Genomic DNA, 8,868 nt, shown 5'->3' with positions numbered 1-8,868 from the left:
TATACCTCATCCTGTAAATCTTATACCCATAAATAAGATAGTCATTAATCACCCACTTTAATGCTTTTTAAAATCGGTAACAAAAAATGAACATTAGGGTCTTCAATTAATAATCAACTGCAAAAAAAAATCTAAAATTTTTTAAAACCTGTGAATCGATGAAGAAAAGAAAAAAATCAAAACCAGTTTGGTTGCCTGATGAAACTTAGGTCGTATTTTAGTTCTTGTATCTTCTGGCAATCAAATTTGAATACTTCCAGTTCAATCGTCCTCCGCAGTGATTCCACAGTTTTAAATAGAATCTTTTTCTTTCCACGACATTTGTGTTCCCTAATGTGCATATTATTCTACTACATTTTCGAGAAGAATTTTTTAGAATTTTCATGATAATTATAGAACACTCTGTATTCGGAGAATTCACCGAATAGTGTAAAATTCAGTGATTTCACTGAACACAGAGTGTTCAATTAAAATTAAGTGACTTCACCGAATTTCAGACTTGTTTTCTTTTACAGAATTCATATTTTAAGTCCAGCTTCAAAAACCTATATCTGAGGAAAAATGTATGTATATGTAAAGTATAAATTTTTTTTAACAGTTTTAAAAAAATTTATTAGATACAAAATTAGTACCTAATTTATCCTAAAGTATGTATTATGTTTGAGCTGGCCAAGTCTGGATATTTTAGCTGTCTGCTGCATAAATTATTTGTCTTATGATCTTAAAATATCTTGGAAAACGCCGGAGAAATTGTGTGATTTGCGCTATTGCGGATGAAGCATTAACTTACGAGTAAATAGAGAAATTACTGGTATTTAATAATCGCGAATGTAAAATATTTACCTGTAAATATGTTATAACAGTAAGATTTTTTTTCTTGTCACGGATATTTTACTTCATAAAACAATTTAGAAATTAAAAGATTTTGTAATCAGTCTTTTTTTTTTCTGGTAACTTGAGTACAGGACAAATTTTAATTTTGAACAACGAAAAGCTGAAGCAAACTGAACTAAGTTAGGATTAATTGAAAGGTTTAAAGCGAATAGTTCATATAAAGTGTTCTATACTTTTTATTACTCTAAGCAGATTTAATAAGTCAATTATTTCATTGTTATTATTCAAAAAATTATTAATCTTGCTATTATACTTTTTAAGAATAATAAAAAAGCAACGCAGAAGAAAGCATTGATCAGTTATGAAACACGCAAAATTGAAAGAATGCATAAGTCTTGACGTCATGTTTTTTCAAAATCATAAACATTGTTTTGTTTCTGTAAGTTTTTTTCTTCAAAGTCATTTAATTTAATTTAATTTTTTGTATTTAAATAACTTATAACTGGCTAAAAAAAATTTTTTTTTGAAGAGGAATTGCCTGTAAAGATTTTACGCTAGAACACATTTCAAATGGGTTTTAACTTTGCAGCGAGCGAGCATGTTTGCAAAACTAACCATATCACTCCATAGCAATCTACGAGCATACCATAGCGTCTACGCACCATAGCAACCATAGCAATCTACGAGAGTTTGGACGCATCACCGAGCGGGCTGAGTCCACAAGTACTTATTGTTTGTATTAAACAATTATGCTTTAAAGTGTTGAAGAAGCTTAGTATCTAGTACTCCAGACTTTAATTTTTTTACTATCTCTATCTAACAACCTAACGAGAACAACCAAACAATAAATCTACTACTATATAAAATCTTTACCCTTTAGAGTTGGAAACTAAGCAAATACATATTTTTAAAGCTTTGTTTAAAATTTAATGCAGGAACATTTTAACCTGCTAAAAGTATATAAACATATATTATTTTGTATTAAAAACTCAAGTTTTTCATTTACAGATTATATAATATATTTGCGATTAAATATTATGTATTTGCGATTAACGATTAAATTTTTACTCAGCATGAAAGGTTAAACTTCTAAATATCATTGTATTTGTTCTGAGTAGCTTTAACACAATAACCAATTCATTAGTTATTGGGAAAAAATAACAAGATTTAGTGTTAAATTTAGAGTTCAGTCAAAAAAAAGAAAAAAAACTGACAAATTTGAATAGGGGTATAGTGTAGGGGTTATAGTCGAGGGAACTGGTCTTTTGAGAAATACAATTTTTGCTTCCTATTTTGCAGTTTTTTAACAAATTATCTTTTGTTTATTGCAAAATTTGTTTCTGTAATTTTTTAATGCACTGTAAAAAAAATTTGCTCTTTTAAAGTTTATTAAAAAGTAAATATTCTGTAAGCAGTAACATTTCTCGCTTCTGCTTTTATTTTACTTTAATTATTTAGCATTAAATTATATTATGAATTTAAAACAAATAGGTAAAATCTTGCTTTAAAATGGGTATACATAATTTAGACCAAATGCAATAAGAAACTAAAGTTTCATCTACATTTTAATAAAAAAAGATGCAAGTAAAATACATAGCATTCCCTCACTAAAAAATTTACCACAACAACATTGCGTATGAACTTCATCTTTCTATAGAAATTTCAAAACATGAGCAATCTTTCAGATCCTTGAATGTTCCAACGAGTCAAGGATAGTTACTTCAGATATTACAAAATGATGATCTAAACTTTTATATAATTGCCATAATATCTTTCTGAATGAAAAAAATAAATCTGATGCCAAATTACAAAAGACGAACTTGAAAACGAGATGAACATAGTAGCCGCTTCAGTAGGTCAGGTCGATTCCTGCCCCGTGGCGATATTTTGATGAGAAAAAAAAACTACTAGTGACAAAAGGTTACTGGGTGAAATAGTCGTTCAAGGTAATGACCTGCACGTAAACTTTGGAATAGACGCGGAGGTAAATTATCTAACAGTATAGGTCATAAGGATTCGAAAATATAAAATATTCAAAACAAAAGCGAATTTTTTTTTCTCTAATATGTTGAGAATTTTTCAAAGGAAAAAAAACTACGTAAATTTTAATCTTGAGTTTTGTCTTCTGAGTTCTAATCTAGCGTATAATCGTCATTGAAGTTAACCTAAACTAAGCTAACCATTGAGGTTAACCTAAAGTTCTACTACATTTTTTTTTCTTCAGGATACTGCAATATAACCTTATTTAAAATTTATCGTTTTTCAGAATTATGTAAAATTTTGTTTCATCTGATTTAAAATAATCATTTTTCAGGGTTTTTCAAAAGTGTTAAGTTATCCATCGTTTTTTTTTTCCGGATTTCACAAAAATTTATCTAACCTCATTTGAAATAATCAATCGTTTTATGAACTTTATAGAATTTGATACAGTTTTATTTAAATAGGTAATTTATTTGCGTCGCGCTAGAGTTGCACAATGGGCTATCCCGGAAATATTCCTGAGGATGATCCGAAGACATGCCATCGCAATTTTGATCCTCTGCAGAAGAGATTTCAATTGTGAGGCTACTTCCTCATTTTAGACATAGATCTGAAGTGGAAGGAAATTTTTTCCAGATCCCTTTTCCCCGGGTACTGCTGAGCGACAGACATCAGCAATTTCCATTCCAGATTTTTACGAGCCCGTATATCGCGTGTACTCTGTGGGTAATTTTATTTAAATAACCGTTTTTCAGGATTTTACAATCCGTTTTTTTTTCAGGACTTTATAAAATTGAATATAAACTTTTTTTTAAATAATCAATATCGTTCTTTTTTCCCCTTTTTCTTAATGCAATATTTTTTGTAAAACTGAGTTATTTTTTATCAACAACTTTACATTTTTGTTTCTGCATACTTTTACCATAAATTTGAGCTTCAAAACTATCAATAATATTTCTTATTTTGTTTTCTGTGGGCTTGTATTACATCTAAATAATGATTTGATGTCGTTACCTTGTAATACATACCATAATGATATTAATGCTTAAACTTATGAGTTTATAATTTTTTTAGAGACAGTTCCATCTTTTTCCAACAAAAGGTTTAAAAAAAAGACTTAAAAAATCCAAACAAATATGTGATTTTGAATAACGGAAAACGTGTTATTTGTGAAAGATTAAATATCACATTTTTCAAAAAACGAAATTTTCTTATAAGTGAATTCAATACAAAAAAGAAAACCAGAGCGTATTACTTACACTTTTCTTAAAAAAATTAAATTGCATAAAATTATAAATAATAATTTTTGTGTTTATAAAGTTTCTAGATATTGTTGGTTAAGTTTTTCATATTAGATCTAAGCCAAAATGCGTGAGTAAGAAAATAGATTTCTATTATTAAGAATCTTTCCGCATTAGTTTTCTTGGGATTCTTTATTTAACATATACTAGATTCTGTGGGAAAAAAACTTCGCTGTTTAGAGGTAAATGCTGATATCAAATAATGAATAGGCCGATGCAAAAAGTAGTTTAAAGCAAAAAAGCTAAAAAAATCACTAAAAAAGCAAACAACTTTCGAACAAATTGAAATTTCAAAACAAAATTTTTAAAATTTCATGTTTCTAAGTTTCAAAGATTTTGTGCGGCAAAGCAAAATGAGACGTAAAGCAAAAAAAAAAAAAAAAAAAACTTTAAATTGCAATTACTTCTAAACAAATTGGAATTTCGAAGAAAAAAAATATGTGTTGAAATCATAAACATATGTGACACTTTCAGCATACAAAATTTCAGTTCTGAAATTGCATTACTTTAGGATGTAGAGAGGCCCGTATGTTTTTTCCTACTGGTTTACCAGTGCTCTCGAACTAATTATCAAATGTTAATTTTTTTATTCCATTGTACACCCAGTACATTTTTCTACACACCTTCCTAATTTCAAGTTCCTAAGTCTTGTGGTTTTTGCGCAGCAACACAAAATGTAACGTTACGTTGAACACCCAAATCAGACGACCCTTACAATTTTTTAATATAAAGACATTATTAAAATAAATACAAAACAAATTTTGTTTTAAAGTTGTATTTAGCATAGAATGTTTTATTATTCTGAGCAGCAGAAAAATAAAAAATACTTTGAAAAGTTCTGAAGTTATGATGAAATACGCAAAAGGTAAAGTTAACAAGAAGGGAACAAAGCTTTTGAACTAGCTCCTAACAAAACTAATGAAACAACCTTTTTAGAATTGCGACTATACTTCATATTTTAAAGGTTTAAAATCCTAATTCATCGAAAAAGTAGATATACGTATTTATTCTAAGAAATTACATCTTTGTGTCTGATTTCGTAACTTTAAATATTGTCTGCACTTAAGAAATAGCATATTAAAGTGATCTTTGCAAGCTATTAAGATCAGTGTTGTAATGCTAAAAAAACCTTTTCCTGGAACGAAAGTCTCCGTAAGGGGGGGGGGAGAAAGAAAACAAATTATATCGTTGATTAACCCCTTGGGGACGGGTGATTCAGAAAAGCATTCGTACAAAATCAGAATCAAGTTGCAATTAAATAAAAAACGGTAACTTAAATGTAGTCGTTACTAATTTGACAGACTTACTTTGCTTTTATTTTAATTATTGTTAGTTTAATCATATATATAATCAATGTTAATTCAAAGTATAACTAAATAGTTTTATTTTGAACAAAGTAATGGTGAATTAAATAAATCAAAAAATTATAACTCCGCCCACAAATAAACTGCTAAAGAAATACTTTGATTACCAGTTTTATCTTCTTACCCTGATTGATACGGTTTTTTGCTGTCACGTATTTGTGACAGTCGGCGCGAAAGGGTTAAAGGTAATATTTTTCAACCGTGTAAGAATGAAACTCTGGAAAAGAATCAAATACTATAAACGATCTATAAAATATCAGAGCAAGTTTAAAAAATTTCTCATATCTTTAAAGAATTCTTCCACAAATTATTATTAATTTTTTTTCATTTATAAATACGTGTGCACGAATTAATACCTAAATGGTAAAAAACGAAAACGATATTTTTTTTAAATCTAATGTATCACTATTGAGTTAGATGAGAGTAAGAAACATCAAAGATTGATTGGTGGAGAGAATTCAGAAAATATGAAAGATAGTAAAAAACAGCATGAAGAATCATAAATCAAATAGATTTATTTTCATGTTTTCAATTCAGTCTTTCTTAATAGAGATTTGTTTAATTTCAATAACTGCTTTTTACATAAAATTTCGATTTCAATTTTGACAAAAATTCTGCAATTAAATGTTGATGGTAATGGTTACAGCAAACCCATTATAGTATATAGAACAATATTCTTTTTTTTTTTTTTAAATTTACTACAAAATATTTTTAAATTAATAATTATTTTCTAATTTTAAATTTTTCACACAACAAGCTGCACATACAATAACATTATTTAGCAGTCATAATTTAGAAAATTATGATGTTTACGAGACATTAAAAAAATTTTGAATTATTTGCAAAAGTTTCCAAAAAAGCTATTTCATTGAAAAATATTTAGTTTAAACGAAATGTTAATAATTATAATAAAACATTACTTTTAATATTTATTTTAAATGAACCACTGAGCAAAACTTAACAATATCTTCAAAATTATGGAACAATTAGTGAGCAGTTTTAAGAATTAGAAGCCATACCATTATAATAAATAATAAAAAACTCTAACTATAACGTAAAAAGTTTATTTAAGGAAGTGTTTCGAATGTAACGTTTAAAAAAAAATCGATTTCGCAAGAAAATTTTAAAAAGTTACATTTTTAAATAGATCAAAGCGGTTTATGACGAAATAGTGATCCAATCACTGGTTCGTCATAACCTAAGAAGTAGTATTAAAATTGCAACTAAGAAACATCTACATCTAAGAAAAAGTATTAAAATTGCAAATATAATTATTAAAAAAAATTATGCTTTGAAATTCAAAAATATAAATAAATAAAATCTATAATTAAATTAAATTTGAAAAAAAAAAGATAAATCATTATTAAAAGTCTCTTTTAAATAAAATTACAAAGAATTACGAAAAATCAAATTTAAAAAAACGCAATTAACTAATTAGTACTAATAAAATAATTAAATGTTCTCCGATCTAAACTAGCACTACAAGAATTTTTTTTAATGTATGTCTTTGTGCCAGATTTTATTATTTACTTAATTGTCAAAATCATCTTTTATTTTTGTCTTTAAATACGCACATTGTGATACAAGATGTAAAGCAATTAAATACTTTATTCATTAGCATTGAGCATTAATTTTCTTTCTTATACAATTTTTTTTAAACTTTATATTTCAGCATCTGAAAGCACTTCTACTTTAAAAGAATTATTTGTAATAAATAAATAAGACTGTTAAAATTATTCTATCTTTGAAACAATTTTAAGAAACTTCAAGAACTGCCTATATGTGATCTTTTTTTCTTGAAAACGTTTGAATAAATAATCTGTTTTTTTTTTCTTTTTCTTTTTTTTTTCTTCTTTTAAACATTTAAAGCAATTCTTTTTTAAATTTTTTCAACAAGGGACCTTAGACCGGGATACCCTGGTTGGTAGGGCACTGGACTGATGTCCTAGGGGTCGAAAATTCGATCCTCACCGGCCGAAAACTCCCCAATGGTGACTGATGCACGTTAAATCTGTCGAGTCACTAAGTCATCCATGTTCCCATAACAAATTATACCCCTGGGGGTACTGATCAAGAAGTTACCTTGTCTTCTGGATTAGGTTCAAAATTACAAGGCTACGGAGTTGAACATTAGTAGTCATAAACCCAAAATGGGGTCGCCTGCTCCACGACGGGGATAAAATAAGCAAAGGACCTTCAATTTTGGAGAGAAAAGAGGGGTGACAAGTAAAAATAGAAGCAGGTAACATAGAGTGTTCAAATTACAGGAGTCCTGTCAAGCTTGATTTCCGGTTGTCTTTCAAACTCGTCAACCGACTTATTAGACTTTTTTGGAAGAAAATTCATGAATTCATGAATAAAATGAAACAAACATAAAAAAAACTTAACTTACAGTTCCGTAACGGCGTTACGACTAGTAAAAAAGTACCGAAACGCCTCCCCCCCTTACATCCCTAAAATTGCATGTTGTTGCATAAAAATTAGCTCAAAAGATATTACGATGTTCTATGGATAGAGAATTTACTAAGTGTAAACAATAACTAAATTCTTAAACGTGGACGAAATTTCACAAACTTCCGGTGTAACCCTCCGCTTATGGTTATACTTACGAAACGATACGTGATAGGCATCATATTCGAGGAAATTCGATAATTGAGAATTATATTCGAAATCGCATTTACTTTTTCCTTAATAAGATTTTTCAGTATTTCATAAATTCCAAAATGTCATAAACCTTAAATCGATATGAGAAAGTTTATTAGTTACCAATAGTTAGTTACCAATATCAAATATTTAATCGACCTTATATTTAAAAAAAAATATTACCCAAAAACTTTTCATAGATAAAGCAACATTATTTAAATTTGACTACTATAAAGATTCTTACCATGTAGACAATGGAACGAAAAGTAAAATCCATACAAATAAACTTATATACTGTAAAAATCCAAATAAACAATGCAAAAAGTAAAATGATTTCGATAAAAAAAAATCGTGATAAATGAACATTTAACTGGAAAAGGTAACTATCTAATAATTTATATCCGTGTATTCTAAAATTAATTATTTAAAAATTACTTTTTTCCATGATTGAAACAAATCAACTCTTCTTCATTACCAACAAGCAGTAACATTTCTTTTTTTTTTCTTTAAAAACGCATTATGCTGAAACAAAGGAAAAGATCAACCCTTCTAAATCATAAAAACGATGTAAATGGGTGGAAATTTCCCTTTGTATATATTTCTCAAAAAACTAAACTGAAAAATTGATAGAAGTTTGGTTTGCTCACTTCTTTTCAGGGAATTGAAGAATTAATGAGAAAAGTTAAAAGTAGCGCCATCTATAACTCGTTTTATTTAACCGTGTCTATACATCGATTTGTAGTAAG

The sequence above is a fragment of the Parasteatoda tepidariorum genome, chromosome 5 (genome assembly GCF_982258835.1).
Source record: "Parasteatoda tepidariorum strain Cologne lab strain chromosome 5, Ptep-v5.0, whole genome shotgun sequence".
In the NCBI taxonomy this organism is placed as follows: Eukaryota; Metazoa; Arthropoda; class Arachnida; order Araneae; family Theridiidae; genus Parasteatoda; species Parasteatoda tepidariorum.
This window is presented reverse-complemented; position numbering follows the sequence as displayed.